This window comes from Macaca mulatta, chromosome X, assembly GCF_049350105.2.
Source record: "Macaca mulatta isolate MMU2019108-1 chromosome X, T2T-MMU8v2.0, whole genome shotgun sequence".
Classification (NCBI taxonomy): Eukaryota; Metazoa; Chordata; class Mammalia; order Primates; family Cercopithecidae; genus Macaca; species Macaca mulatta.
This window is the reverse complement of record NC_133426.1, coordinates 2175041-2191235: the sequence shown is the minus strand read 5'-3', so window position 1 is coordinate 2191235 and position 16195 is coordinate 2175041. Positions and strand designations below refer to the sequence as shown.

Sequence of the window (16195 nt, the reverse complement as noted above, 5' to 3'; positions counted from 1 at the left end):
GCATGGTGGTGAGTGCCTGTAATCCCAGCTACTCAGGAGGCTGAGGCAGGAGAATCACTTGAACCTGGGAGGCAGATGTTGAAGTGAGCTCAGATCACACTACTGTACTCCAGCCTGGGCAACAGAGCAATATTCCATCTCAAAAGAAAAAAAAAAAAAAAAAAGGGGGGGCACAGCCTACCAGAGCTGCTCAGACACATGTTCTTTATCTGAATTTTTGGGGGTCAACTCAAAATCCAATCAACCGATGACAATGACATCCTAGAAACTGTTCCCAGATCAGACAGTAAAATTTCACAGATTCTGCCTTTGAGTCATGGGGATTTGAGTCTCTGTAGGTTCAGGAGAAATATCTCATGCATACAATTCCAGAGAGTCAGGGGCCAGCCTTTTCTGTAAAAAGAGAAACAAAATGGAATTGCACATTGGCATGGACCGGATGCAAGGAAACATCACTAATTTAAGCTCCTTTACAAACCCTATCCTAGGAAGCACTTTCCTTCTTCACTTTGAGCAGTCAAGCCTCTCCAGTGTCATTGCGTCTAAGCCTGTTGACATGATGGGGCTGTGCTTCACCTGGAACATGGTCTCTATTCCTGACCATTCTGAAGGCAAAGAACTTGAAATAAGTTCAAATTCAAGTTGCAGCACATCCACGGAGCAGCTGGGAGTGCTGCCTGTGGCCTGTCGTAATGGCAGGGTAGCAGGGAGAGAGAAATGTTTCTCTTCACCCATCATCGGCTTTATGACTAAGGCCCCTAGAACAAAAACAGAATAGCAAGAGAAAAGCAGGTCCATGTATTGAGGTTTTATGTGACATGGAAGCCATCATAAGAAATAAATAGGGAAATGTGAGTATTTTTGTGCTTCGGTTTTGGTTTTTTGTTTGTTCGTTTGTTTGTTTTTTGAGATGGAGTCTCACTCTGTCGCCCAGGCTGGAGTTCTATGGCGTGATCTCGGCTCATTGCAACCTCCACCTCGTGGGTTCAAGCGATCCTCCTGCCCCAGCCTCCCGAGTAGCCGGGACTATAGGCAAGCACCACCACGTCCGGCTAATTTTTACATTTTTAGTAGAGACGGAGTTTCACCATGTTGGCCAGGCTGGTTTCGAACTCCTGACCTCAGTTGATCCACCTGCCTCGGTCTCCCAAAGTGCTGGGATTACAGATGTGATATGCTTAGTTTTAATGAAGAGTGAACAGTGATGGAGAAGTGTGATTATTGGACAAGTGTGACAGGAATGGGGTCCCGAACCAGACCCCAAGAGAGGGTTCTTGGATCTCAAGCAAGAAAGAATTCAGGGTGAGTCCACAGAGTAAAGTGAAAGCAAGTTTATTAGGAAACAAAAGGAATAAAGAATGGCTACTCCATAGACAGAGCAGCCCCGAGGGCTCCTGGTTGCCCATTTTTATGGTTATTTCTGTGGATATGCTAAACAAGGGGTGCATTATTCATGCTTCCCGTTTTTAGACCATGTAGGGTAACTTCCTGATGTTGCCATGGCATTTGTAACTGTCATGGCGCTGGTGGGAGTGTAGCAGTGAGGATGACCAGAGGTCACTCTTGTGGCTATCTTGGTTTTGGTGGGATTTGACCGGCTTTTTTTTTTTTTTTTTTTTTTTTACTGCAACCTGTTTCATCAGCAAGGCCTTTCTGACCTGTATCTTGTATCAACCTCCTATCTCATCCTGTGACTTAGAATGCCTTAACCATCTGGGAATGCAGCCCAGTAGGTTTTAGCCTCATTTTACCCAGCCCCTATTCAAGATGGAGTGGCTCTGGTTTACACACCTCTGGCAAAAGGATCTGATCTAATGAGAATAAACTGCGGGAACTTAGCAGGGCCTGTTTGTTCAGATTCTTCTGCGTCCCTGCGTGTTCAGAGTTAAGGATATTCTCTTCCTCCTGGTATAGGGAGGGGACCTCCGGAGTGGGGGTCCCGTGACCTGCTTCAGGGTAAGATCAGAGAGTCCTTCTGAGCTTTTATGACCTACGTTAAGGAAGACCCGTGAGGGTAAGGTGAAAGTGACCTTCTTACTTACATTGTTTTCTCAAATGCCACGGTTCCGGGTGGAATGTTTCCTGACCCCATCAGGAAAAGCAAAGCAAGGAGAAAACAATTTCGGGGGACAAGACAAGTAGATATAGCAGATGGGGGAGGTTTGTGGTCAACTATATCACTCTGAGAGGCATTCAAGGAATATTTCAGAATTTCTGATAGCACACACCAGGAACAGCCTAATCTCCCTAAAAGGAGTCTAGTTCATTACTGAGTTTATGGCTTCCCTACATTTACTTGTTTCTGACCACAATCAGATAGATAGATAGATAGATAGATAGATAGATAGATAGATAGATAGATAGATAGAATTTTTTTTTTTTTTTAATACAAGGTCTTCCTCTGTCCCCCAGGCTAGAGTGCAGTGATGCAATCTTGGCTCACTGCACCCTCTGCCTGTCGGGTTCAAGTGATTCTCTTGCCTCAGCCTCCTGAGTAGCTGGGAGTACAGGCATGCACCACCATGCCCAGCTAATTTTTGTATTTTTAGTAGAGACTGGGTTTCACCATGTTGGCCAGGCTGGTCTCAAACTCCTGGCCTCAAGTGATCCATCTGCCTTGGCCTCCCAAAGTGCTGGGATTACAGGCATGAGCCACTGCATCTGGCCTGACCACTGCCATATTTAATGAAGAGGAGACCCCTCCCTCCCTGAGGGTGACGGAGGGCATCACATCCAGCCTTTGTGACAAGGAGAAAGTGTTGGTCAGCACTAGAAGTAGAAAGGGTGTGTTTTAGTCTGTTTTCTGTTGCTATCACAGAATACCACAGACTGAGTAGCTTATTAAAAATAGAGGGTGTTTTTAACTTGCAGTTGTGGTGGCTGGGAAGTCCAAGGTGGAGCAGCTGAATCTGATGAGGGCTTCATTCTGGTTCATAGCTTGGAGAGAAAGTGGACGAGGAGAGAAGGTATGTGCTCAAGAAAAACAAGGGGGCCACAGTCCCACAATAGCTAGCCCCTTCCTTCCAGAGACATTAATTCCACTTAATAACCTAATTACTTCTTCAATGTGCCACCTGCAAATGCCGTTGCTCGACGAGTAGAAAAGCTTTTCAGACCTTCTCTCCTCTTCCAGGGCCAGGCACAGTGGCTCATGCCTGTAATGTCTTTGGGAGGTCAAGGCAGGAGGATTGCTTTGAGGCTAGGAGTTCAAGACCAGCCTAGGCAACTAAGTGTGGTCTCATCTCTACACAAAAAAATTTTTTTTTTGAGATAGAGTCTAGCTCTGTCGTCCATGCTGGAGTACAGTGGTGTGATCTCAGCTCACTGCAACCTCCGTCTCCTGAGTTCAAGCGATTCTCCTGCCTCAGCCTCCCAAGTAGCTGGGTTTACAGGTGTGCGCCACCACACCCGGCTAATTTTTGTATTTTTAGTAGAAACAGGGTTTCACTATGTTGGCCAGGCTGGTCTCAAACTCCTAACCTCAGGTGATTCCTGTGCCTCAGCCTCCCAAAGTGCTGCGATTACAGGCATGAGCCACAGTGCCCACCTCCCCCGCCTCCCCTTTTTTTTTTTTTTTTTTTTTTAAATTAGCCAGGCATGCTGATTGCTTGAGCCTGGGAGGTGGAGACTGCAGAGATGTAATTGCACCACTGCACTCCAGCCTGGGCGACTGAGACCCTATCTCAAAATACAACAAAATAAAAAACAAGAATGCAGACTCGGAGCACAGCCGAAACCAAGTTTTAGCTGCAAGACAGGTTATGGGAGGGAGAAAGGAAAAGGCTTTGCTAGCAAAAGTGGGCTCGTTATGTAGATGCAACTTCACAGGTAGCAGCCCCCAGAGAGAAGAGATGGTGAATATTTCTTTTCAGGTCTTTAAAAGCTCCATACTCTCAGTTAATCTCTCCTAGATCCGGACAAGAGAAGAGTTGGTCACTTTACAGCTGACTGTCTAATCCAGACAAGAGAAGGGCTGGCCGCCTTACAGTAGACCCTCTACAGATCAACAGACGCAGGGTTCCCCCACAAAAGACGGTGTTTCTTCTTTTTTGTTTTCCTTCACCTTTAATTTAAAATTCAAGGGTGCATGTGCAGAATGTGCAGGTTTGTTACCTAAGTAAACATGTGCCATGGTGGTTTGCTGCACAGATCAACCCATCACTCAGGTATTAAGCCAGCATCTGTTAGCTATTCTTCCTGAGGCTCTCCCTCCCCTTACCCCCGAGCTTTTCACAGTCCCCAGTGTGTGTTCTCCTCCCTGTGCTCTCATTCTTCAGCTCCCACTTATGAGTGAGAACATGCAGTATTTTATTTTGTGTTCCTGCATTAGTTTGCTGAGGGTAACGGCTTCCACCTCCATCCATGTTCCTGCAAGGGACATAAACTCATGCTTTTGTATGACTGCATAGTATTCCATGGTGTATATGTACCACATTTTCTTTTTTCTTTTTTTCTTTTTGAAATGGAATCTTGCTCTGTCACCCAGGCTGGAGTGCTGTGGTGCAATCTCAGCTCATTGCAACCTCTGCTTCCCAGATTCAAGCGATTCTCCTGCCTCAGCCTCCCGAGTAGCTGGGATTACAGGCACCCGCCATCACACCAAGCAAATTTTTGTATTTTTGGTAGAGACGGGGTTTCACCATGTTGGCCAAGCTAGTCTTGAACTCCTGACCTCAAGTGATCTGCCCGCCTTGGCCTCCCAAAGTGCTGGGATTACAGGCGTGAGCCACTGTGCCTGGCCACCACATTTTCTTTACCCAGCCTATCATTGATGGGCATTCAGGTTGATTCTGTGTCTTTGCTATTGTGAACAGTGCTGCAGTGAACATACACATGCATGGATCTTTATGATAGAATGATTTTTCCTTTGGGTACATACCCAGTAATGGGATTGCTGGGTCAAAGGGTAATTCTGCCTTGAGGTCTCTGAGGAATCGCCACACTGTCTTCCACAGTGGTTGAACTAATTTACACTCCCACCAACAGTGTAACAGTGTTCCTGTTTCTCCACAACCTCACCAGCACCTGTTGTTTTTTGACTTTTTAATAATCGCCATTCTGACTAGTGTGAGATGGTGTCTCGTCATTAGCTTTGATTTGCATTTCTCTGATGATCAGCGGTGTTCAGGTTTTTCCATATGTTTTTTTTTTTGGCCACATGAATGTCTTCTTTCGAGAAGTGGAAAGATAGCATTTCAGGAGTACTCCCCAATATATTAAAGAAATATATTTTGAGATAAAATATTTTTATTTCCTTTAGTATGTTTTATTTATTTATTTTTATTTTTTATTTTTCTTTGAGATAGGGTCTTGCTCTGTCACCCAGGCTGGAATGCAATGGTGTGATCTCGGCTCTCGACAACCTCCACCTCCCGGGTTCAAGCAATTCTCCCACCTCAGCCTTCCAAGTAGCTGGGATTACAGCTGCCTGCCACCACAACTGGCTCATTTTTTTGTATTTTTAATAGAGATGGGATTTTGCCATGTTGGTCAGGCTGGTCTAAAACTCCTGAGCTCAGGTGATCAACCCGCCTCCCAGAGTGCTGGGTGTACAGGTGTGAGCCACTGCGGCCAGCCTGTTTCTTTTCTTATACAAACAAACCTATGATGATAAAGTTTAATTTATGAATTAGGCACAGTGAAAAATGAACAACAGACTCATAATGAAATAGGACAATTATAACAATATACTGTAGTAAAAGTTATGTGAATGTGGTGTGCTCTTTCTCTCTTTCATGTGTGTGTCTCAGTCTCTCTCTTGAAATATCTTAGTATTTTCAGCCTATAGTTGACCAGTGATAACGGAAACCACATGTTGTAGGCTGTTCTTGCATTGCTGCAAAGAAATACCAGAGACTGGGTAATTTATATGAAAAAAAAGAAGTGGGCTGGGCACGGAGACTCACGCCTGTCATCCCAGCACTTTGGGAGGCTGAGGCGGGAGGATCACTTGAGGTCAGGAGTTTAAGATCAGCCTGGCCAACATGGTGAAACCCTGTCTCTACCAAAAATACAAAAAATTAGTCGGGGTCATGGTGGGCACTTGTAATCCCAGCTACTCAGGAGGCTGAGGCAGGAGAATCTCTTGAATCTGGGAGGCGGAGGTTGTAGTGAGCTGAGATCGTGCCACTGCGCTCCAGCCTGGGCGACAGCAAGACTCCCGTCACACACACACACACACACAAAAGGTGTCATTGGCTCACGGTTCTGCAGGCTGTGGAGAAAGCACGGCACCAGCATCTGCTCAGCTTCTGGGGGGCCTCAGGAAGCTTCCAGTTATGGTGAAAGATGAAGTGGGGGTGAGCATATCACACGAGAAAAACAGGAGCAACTCGGGGGTGATGAGAGGTGCCACAACACTGAACCAGCCAGATCTGGCAAGAACTAACCCACTATTGTGAGGACAGACATAAGCCATGAGGAATCTGCCCCCATGACCCAAACACCTGCCACCAGGCCCACCTCCAGCATTGGGCATGACAATTTGACGTGAGATTTGACAGGGACAAATATCCAAACTCTTTCACCACAGAAAGCAAAACCACAGATAAGGGGGGCTACTGTGCATTGTGCAGGAAGGCAGTGCCTCGGAGCCGGCTGGGGGAAGGAGCAGGTCTCTCAGCTGCCAAACAGTTTTGGGAGATTACCTACCATCACTTCTCTCTGTCCCAGAATCACACAAAATGGTCAGCTGTGCCAGGTACCTTGCCCACTTGCCCAATTCTCTCCACCTTTCCTTCTGTCTCCTTCCACATGTGACCACCCCCTTCACACTCCCATCGTCGCGCCTAAAGCTTGCTCCACGCATTGCATGACAGCCAGTAAGTCTAGAGACAAGGTGTAAAGGTAAGGACAGCAGCTTTATTTTGAAGAACCAGCAAGTCGAGAAGACAGAAGAGTGCCGTCCTAAAAAGCCATCTTTAAAAAAAAAATTATTATTATACTTTAAGTTCTGGGATACATGTGCAGAATGTACAGGTTTGTTACATAGGTATACATGTGCCATGGTGGTTTGCTGCACCCATCAACCTGTCATCTAGGTTTTAAGCCCCACAGGCATTAGGTATTTATCCTAATGCTCTCCCTCCCTTTGCCCCCCACCCCGCAACAGGCCCCGGTGTGTGATGTTCCCCTCCTTGTGTCCATGGGTTCTCACTGTTCACCTCCCACTTATGAGTGAGAACATGCGGTGTTTGGTTTTCTGTTCCCGTGTTAGTTTGCTGAGAAAGATGGTTTCCAGCTTCATCCATGTCCCTGCAAAGGACATGAACTCATTCTTTTTTATGGCTGCATAGTATTCCATGGTGTATATGTGCCACATTTTCTTTATCCAGTCTATCACTGATGGGCATTTGGGTTGAAAGAACCATCTTAATAGAATTTTAGGCTCCTTTTATGCTAGGGGGAGAGGGAGGGTGATAGAGGGCAGGAGGTGAGCAATGATCGTAGACATCTGGGCGGCTGTTATGGTCCAGGGGGCCTTGTGGAACTTCCTCGTCCTTGGTCAGGTCACAGTGCTCTTACAAATCTTTGACATAGCATTTTTCCTTCTGTGTACATCCTCCTGATCCCCTTGGGGGTTATTTTTGGGAAGGGACTATGATCATTCTTGCTTTAAAGTTAAACCATAATCTGAATTCATGATTAGCTTGGCCTATTTGTAGGAATGAGCAAACGCAGTTAGCTTGTGAGGTAAGAAGCAAGACGGAGTGAATGGTGCTAGATTTTTCTCACTATTAGACTCACACATAGGTTCTTGGCCAAGGAAGTACATGACGAACACATTCTCTCTCCCTTTTTTTTTTTTTTCTTGAGACAGAGCTTCGCTCTTGTCCCCCAGGCTGGAGTGCAATGGTGCGATCTTGGCTCACTGCAAGCTCCGCCTCTCCGGTCAAGAGATTCTCCTGCCTCAGCCTCCTGAGTAGCTGGGATTACGGGCGCCCGCCGCCATGCCTAGCTAATTTTTTGTATTTTTAGTAGAGACAGGGTTTCACTATGTTGACCAGGCTGGTCTCGAACCCCTGACCTCAAATGATCCGCCTCGGCCTCCCAAAGTGCTGGGATTACAGGTGTGAGCCACCACGCCCACCCCAACATGTTCTCTTGTTAGAGGCATTTGAACCAGAGCAACTCCATCTTGAATAGGAGCTGGATAAAATGAGGCTGAGAACTGCTGGGCTGCATTCCCAGGAGGTTAGGCATTCTTAGTCACAGGATGAGATAGGAGGTCAGCACAAGATACGGGTCATAAAGACCTTGCTGATAAAACAGGTTGCGGTAAAGAAGCCGGCCAGAACCCACCAAAACCAAGATGGTGACGAGAGTGACCTCTGATCGTCCTCACTACTCATTATATCCTAATTCTAATAAATTTGCTTCTCAAAGATACTCCCACAAGTGCCATGACAGTTTACAAATGCCATGGCAACATCCAGAAGTTACCATATATTGTCTAAAAGGGGAGGAACCCTCAGTTATAGAAACTCCCGTTTCCCAGAAAACTCTTATATTTAGCATATAATATGGTATTTAGATTATATGCTAAATGCCCTTTGTTTAGCATATGATCAAGAAATAACCATAAGTATACTCAGTCAAGCAGCCCATGCTTCTGTTCTGTCTGTGGAGTGGCCATTGTTTTATTCCTTCCTTTCTTTTTTTTTTTTTTTTCCCTGAGACAAGATGTCACTCTGTCACCCAGAGTGGAGTCCATTGGCACAATCAGAGTTCACTGCAGCCTCAACCTGTTGAACTTAAGCAGTCCTCCCACCTCGGTCTCCCAAGTAGCTGGGACCACAGGTGCACGCCACCACACCCAGCTAATTTTTGTATTTTTGGTAGAGACAGAGTTTTGTCTTGTTGGCAAGGCTGGTTTCAAACTCTTGGGCTCAAGCATTCCGCCCGTCTCAGCCTCCCAAAGTGTTGGCATTACAGGCATGAGCCACCCTGCCCAGCCCTTTTACTTTCTTAATAAACTTGCTTTCACTCTGTGGACTCATCCTGAATTTTTTTCTTGCATGAGATCCAAGAACTCTCTTGGGGTTTGAATTGGGACCCCTTTCTAGTAACACTTTGACTCCTCTGTTCAGATGTCATCACTCCCTCCAGCAAACCTGGAGTGTTCAAACTCTTTTCCATCCATCCTTTCCTCTCAAGGCAAAGAGGCAACTTGGCTATTCTCATAGACAAACAGATAGGAGATGTAGGAATTCATAGGCAGATGTTAGAGCTATTGATAAACAAGATGGCAGCTTGTCTTGCTGCTTAGATATGAAAGATGCCATTGCTTGCTTGTGAAAAAAAATGAAGCATGTTCCTGGAGTTCACCAATATGGCGTGGACTTTATCTCCTTATCAGTATCAGTCAGTGCAAGACGGTCCAACCTCTGGGTGCCAAGACACGCGCTCATTTTCCCAATGGCATTCTCTTATCCCTTGAGCCTGCTTTCCCACCTGCTATGGTTTGGATCTGTGTTCCCACCCAAATCTCATGTCAAATTGTAATCCCCGATGTTAAAGCTGGGGCCCGGTGGGAGATGGCTGGGTCATGGGGATGGTTTTTCATGAATGGTCTAGCATCCTCTTCTTGGTGCTGTTCTCATGCTAGTGAGTGAGTTCTCACAAAATCAAGTTGTTTAATAGTGTGTGGCACCTCCCTTCTCACTCTCTCTCTTGCTCCTGTTCTAACCACGTAAGATGCACCTGCTTCCCCTTTGCCTTTCACCATAATTGTAAGTTTCCTGAGGCTTCCCTAGTCAGGCTTCCTGTCCAGCCTGCAGAACTGTGAATCGATTAAACCTCTTTTCTTTATCAATTACCCAGTCTCAGGCATTTCTTTATAGCAGTGAAAGAAGGGCCGAATACACCACCCATTGAGCAGATTGGAAGTGCAAGAAAACTAGCACATGCCCCCCTCCTAGAAGCAGCCTCAGCCAACACATTTTGGGAAATGACCGAAAAAGACCCCGGTCTTCCTCACTCCTCAGGTGGGATGACCCTGAGTCTCCAAGCTCTCATTGCAGTCACTGGCTTGATAATATCTTCTACTCTCTGTCTTCCTTCCCTCTCCCCTCCCACCCTCCCCAAACACAAAGGCTTTGTAGTAAAATCGTGGTCTCAAGGTCTGCTTTCACCTCCTTGAAATCTAGACTTTCTGTGCTTCCAGAAAACATGTTGAAATGTTACCTGTCAATTAAATTCTGGGAAGCCTGGGTGTATCACAGTTTGAATCATACAGAGAGACACCATGAAGAGCCTGGAGTTTGGTGAACTTTGTTGAAACCCCTCCTTCACTTTCCTTGTTGAATCCAATCCAGTCCTCATGTCCTCATGAGTTCGTTTTCATTTCCTAAATGACATCCATGGAAAAATAATGGGGAGAAAGGAAAGCACAATTTTACATTTGTATCTGACAGGCTCTGAAAGGGAGCCAGAGAATGTAGTTAGCATCCACAAATTATGGAATAAGGTATTTCCCATCTTCTTAACACACACAGCACTTCTAAGGGGCCTGCAAAAACCCCAGCGGCCTTTCAGTGTCCCACACATCTTAGCACACATAGATATTTATATCTCTCCTATCAAGAAACAAATATGCATGCATATCATTATTTTGGAGATATAGCATGAGCACTTTGTTTGCAAGAAACAAATATGCACGCATATCATTTTGGAGATATAGCGTGAGCACTTACATTTTTTGCAAGAAACAAATATGCATGCATGTCATTATTTTTGGAGATACAGTGAATGCACTTTTCAGTTACATGCTCAAAATGTTTGGTAAACTGAAAGTGGTTGTCATTACCCTTAATTTCTGCAAGGAATAAGCAAGTATGTCCTGGTGGCACATTGCTACGAATAAAGCAGACTATGTCAGTGCTACGGGAGTTCTATGGAAAGCATGAACCACAACATGGTTTTTCCTGTCTTGTTCGTGATGCTTATTTATAACGGGAGAGAACAGAATATTGGCTTCATTCATGTCCTTGATTTATGATGGAATCCATAGGAATCTGCCATCTTGGGTGAATGAGCAATACCTAAAGGAATGTCCTATATGATACCGAGCTATACCACCACCCAAAATATGACTTAGGAGACCAAGATTGCGATTTTTATAAAAAGCTCATAAGCAATCATTGGTGTTAGTGGGTTTTTTTGTTTGTTTTTGTTTTTGACAGAGTCTCACTCTGTCACCCAGGCTGGAGTGCAGTGACATGATTTTGGCTCACTGCACACTGCAACCTCCATCTCCCAGGCTAAACCAATTCTCATGCCCCAGCCTCCCAAGTAGCTGGGAGTACCGGTGTGTGCCACTGCACCTGGCTCATTTTTGCATTTTCCTTTTAGTAGAGATGGGGTTTCACCATGTTGGCCAAGCTGGTCTCTAACTCCAGGCCTCAAGTGATCCACCTGCCTTGGCCTCCCAATGTGTCGGGATTACGGGCATGAGCCACTGCACCTGGCCAGTGTATGTTGTAAGGTTCACCCACATTGTAGCATGTGTCAGTACTTGAAACCTTTTTCTGCCCGAATCACATTCCACTGTATGGATATGCCATATTTTGTTAAATCCGTTCATCGGCTGAGGGATGTTTGGGTCACCTCCACTTTTTGGCTATTGTGAGTATTGCAGCTATCAACATTACGTGTACAAATGTACGAGCTCTTGGGTGGACACATGTTCTCATTTTTCTCTTGAGTATATGCCCAGAAGCAGAATTGCTGGCTCATAGGGTGATGTGGTTTGGCTGTGTTCCCACCCAAATCTCATCTTGAATTCCCAGGTGTTGTGGGAGGTAATTGAATCATGGGGGCAGGTTTTTCCTATGCTGTACTCATGGTAGTGAATAAGTCTCATGAGATCTGATGGTTTTATAAAGGGGCGTCTTCCTGCACAAGCTCTCTCTTTGCCTGCCACCATCCATGTAAGACGTGAGTTCCTCCTTGCCTTCTGCTGTGATTATAAGGCCTCCCCAGTCACGTGGAACTCTAAGTTCATTAAACCTCTCTTTCTTCTGTTAATTGCCCAATTTTGGTACGTCTTTATCAGCAGTATGAAAACAGACTAATACTTATGGTATGTCTTCAGTTAACCTTTTGAGGAAACATCAGACTCTTCCATCTCTGTATCTTTCCAATTTCAATCTAAATGGACTCAGATCTGACTCTTAGACTCCACTCCCATGGGAAATGTGATCTCGGCTATTATTGCAGTTCCTGTCCTCCCTAGAGTCTCCTAAGAATTTGGGTCACGCTCCATTTTGAGCCGATTTGAAAACTGGTCCATCATGGTCTCTGCTCTGAAAAGCTTCATTCTCATCCCACCTCCTGCCCCGGCTTCCAGCAGCCTCCCTTAAAATTCTGGGGATGCAGATATCTGTGCTGAGGCTGAGAAGCCAGGAGCCTGGAGACCAGTGTCCCTGGGCAGGTGCAGTAGAACCAGCTGGCCATGCACCAAAATTCCTGTGACCCTGGTACTGTGCTGTCTGCGCTGAAAGCTGGCCGCCTGCTTAGGCGTCCCTGGATCTTACACTGGATAACTGGATAAGTAAGAAATAATTATTTAATTGTTAAGCCACAGAAATTCCAGGGCTCATGTGTTACAGCCAGTCATTTCTCATGAACTAATACAGTAGATGGCTTGGATCAACCCCCTCTGATGGGATGCTGCTTCTCTTCTCGGTTGGTGGAAAACAATTTCCATCAGTCTCTGTGTGTGTGTGTGTGTGTGTGTGTGTGTGTGTGTGTGTGTGTGTGTGTCATTCTCTCTCTCTCTCTCTCTCTCTCTCTCTCTCTCTCTGTATTCCTTTCCCTTTCTGTCTCCATCTTCCCCTCCCTGACTCTTCTAGTCCCTCCCTACCATTGTAAGATAAAAGATCAGGTTGCACGCGGTAACGCACATGTGTAATCCTAGCACTCTGGGAGACTAAGGCAGGAGGATTTCTTGAGTTCAAGAGTCCAAGACCACCCTGGACAACATAGTGATACCTCATCTCTACAAAACAAACAAACATATTAGCTGGGCATGGTGGCACATGACTGTGATTTTAGCTGGTCTGGAGGCTGAGGTGGGAGGATTACTTGCCCCCAGGAAGTCAAGGCTGCAGTGAGCTGTGATGGCACCACTTCTTTCTAGCCTGGGTGACAGAACAAGACCCCCATTTCAAAAAAAAAAAAAGACACAACATCATCAAAAATAATACTTAAATATAAAGGTTTGAATGCTTAAAAATCTCCCACAGCAAGCAGGCTTTAAAACTCCAAAATCTATCTGAACACAGTAAGCATGTTTTTTTTTAATTTCACTCTTCTCAGATCTGAAAACGATGACAGGTGGCCATGGTGCTTTACATCCCCTTGCAGGGATGCAGGGGTACACACACCTTTTTTTTTTTTTTTTTTTTTTTTTTTTGAGACGGAATCTTACTCTGTCACCCAGGCTGGAGTGTAGTGGTGAGATCTTGGCTCACTGCAAACTCTGCATCCCGGGTTCACGCCATTTCTCCTGCCTCAGCCTCCTGAGTAGCTGGGACTACAGGCGCCAGGCCATCACGCCAGGCTACTCTTTTGTATTTTTAGTAGAGACAGAGTTTCACCATGTTGGTCAGGCTGGACTCGAACTCCTGACCTCATGATCTGCCTGGGCTTCCGAAAGTGCTGGAATGACAGGAGTGAGCCACTGCGCCCGGCCTCCGTGAAAACCTCAGAGGCAGGCAGCTTATTCCCTGCAGAACCGGTAGGTGGCGCAGCCAGATAAGCATTAACTAAATCACAGCTCACTCTCCCCATCAGAATCTAGAGCGTAACCCCAAACCTGAGAATTTGGTCAGGTCCCCACACACACAGGCATCATCATTCTTTAGCACCATTATGAAGGGCTCTTCTCCCACCGTTAAAGGAAACTAACACATAGTCTTCTGAAACAGCCAGTCAAAAACTCTGTGATGCAGGAAAGAAAAAAAAAAAGGATGATTACAGAATAAATATTTACATTTCTGCCTATAATACAGACTCTGAAGCATTGGAATAATGAGGACTTGCACACTGCAAATGGGCATCAAAATCTGGCTTTAGCCTTGAAAAATGAAGATTTGTGTCAAAGAAAAGGAACATTTCAAACACCACATTTATGTTTGACCCATATATATATGTATATACGTGATTTTAGCTGGTCTGATATAATATTTAATGTTATATTATAATATATAATATATATAATAGATTGTAATATATATTATATATAATATATATAATAGATTATATTATATATTTGTTTGTCTTGAGACAGAGTCTCACTCTGTCGCCCAGGCTGGAGTGTTATGGAGCAGTCTCGGCTCACTGCAGTCTCCGCCTCCTGGGTTCAAGTGATTCTCCTGCCTCAGCCTCCCAAGTAGTTAGGACTACAGGCGCCCGCTTCCATTCCCTGCTAATTTTTGTATTTTTAGTAGAGATGGGGTTTCACCATGTTGGCCAGGCTGGTCTCGAACTCCTGACTTCAGGTGATCCACCTGCCTCTGCCTCCCAAAGTGCTGGGATTACAGGCGTGAGCCACCGCGCCTAGCCAGTACCTTTATACCCTTCTGGAAACAGAACATGTTCTTTCCCCTAATGACACTGAATTATGTCAACAGTTCTCCCCCAAGTAATGCACGGGTTTAAATCACACGGGTGATTTCACCTGGCTGCCCCCACTATTTCATTTGAAAAAGGGACACAGTCATGCCTACGTGAGAGGCAGTGGCTCTATGTAAAAAGTTTTAACACACAGGAAACACCATTAAATGGTTAGTGACTAACCTGTATTTCCTGTTTTTGTTTCTTGTTTTTCCCAAATATCCCCACTGGCCTGAATGAGACCTCAGGGTGTCTCATTCTTACTTTATCTTACAATCGCTCTGATGGTCAAGAAGGTTGACCACATGGGAATTCTTAAATCAAGGCACATGATTGTTACAAAGAATAGACACCGAGGTGGGCGGATCACCTGAGATCAGGAGTTTGAGACCAGCCTGGCCAATATAGTGAAACCCCTTCTCTACTGAAAATATAAAAATTAGCCAGATGTGGTGGCAAGTGCCTGTAATCCCAGCTACTGAGGAGGCCGAGGTAGGAGAATCGCTTGAACCTGGGAAGCGGAGGTTGCAGTGAGCTGAGATTGCGCCACTGCACTCCAGCCTGGGCAACAGAGTGAGACTCCATCTCAAAAAAAACAAAAAAGTTGTTGTCAAATGTCCAGTGGATAAAGCCATGAGATCTTCTTGGTATGCCTGTCTTTTTGGAAAGGCATGGGGTTGAGACAGAGGGACAGCTTGTCTTAAAGGAATTAAAGGAGAAGAGTTAAGCTTGTTCGAGCTTTTCTTCTCCAACTCAGCGTTTTCATACAAGCTGTCCCGGAGCAAGTATGTGACAATAATCTGCATCTGCTTCCACCCCCACCCGGGATATTTTCTACTTTTCAGTAGGTTGGAAAGCCATCCTGAATAATGATTATAGAAAGTAATATAAACTGGCTGGGTGCTGTGGCTCATGCCTATAATGCCAGCACTTTTGGAGGCCAAGGCAGGTGGATCACACAAGGTCAGTAGTTCGAGACAAGCCTGGTCAACATGGCAAAACCTCATCTCCACTAAAAATACAAAAATTAGCCAGGCATGATGGCAGGTGCCAGTAATCACAGCTACTTGGGAGGCTGAGGCAGGAGAATCGCTTGAACCTAGGGAGCAGAGGTTGCAGTGAGCCGAAATCGCACCACGGCACTATGGCCTGGGTGAAAGAGCGAAACCCCATCTCAACAAACAAACAAAAAACAAGAAAGCAATATAAACTCTCCTAGACTTGGAGATTTTGCCCCCTTCTCACAATTCAGACACAGACCATCCGTTTTTGTCAGGCAGCTACTCTCCTATTTACATAAAGGGCAAAGCTATAAAATATGGATTGAAGTTGGGTCTCAACACCTCATAATTAAAGATTGTTTCAAATGTTAATTGAGAAGCCACAGATTTGTATGCAAATCATAACAAATCCCATATTCTGTACATAGTAGCCTGAGAAATAAAATGATTGCATACAACTTATAAAAAAATTTTAAATGGAGACGATAAATTCAATCAGTACACAGTGTTTTATAGCTTCCAAACACTGTATAAAGAAATTTATCGCCAGGTGTGGTGGCTCATGCTACTAATCC

General features: G+C 45.2%; 1 long non-coding RNA gene across 2 annotated transcripts in view; it reads left to right on the top strand.

Annotated features, from left to right (window-relative positions):
• Positions 1 to 16195, top strand: part of LOC106995144 (uncharacterized) — a 46714-nt gene that overhangs the window by 3279 nt on the left and 27240 nt on the right. The window contains exons 3-4 of one of the 2 annotated variants that reach the window (XR_013412686.1): positions 2872 to 2966; positions 5307 to 5446. The exons of the other annotated variant lie outside the window; for it this stretch is intronic. This is a non-coding gene — a long non-coding RNA (uncharacterized LOC106995144). Of the gene's footprint in view, positions 1 to 2871; positions 2967 to 5306; positions 5447 to 16195 lie in introns of those variants that run through there. 2 annotated transcript variants of the gene reach the window in all.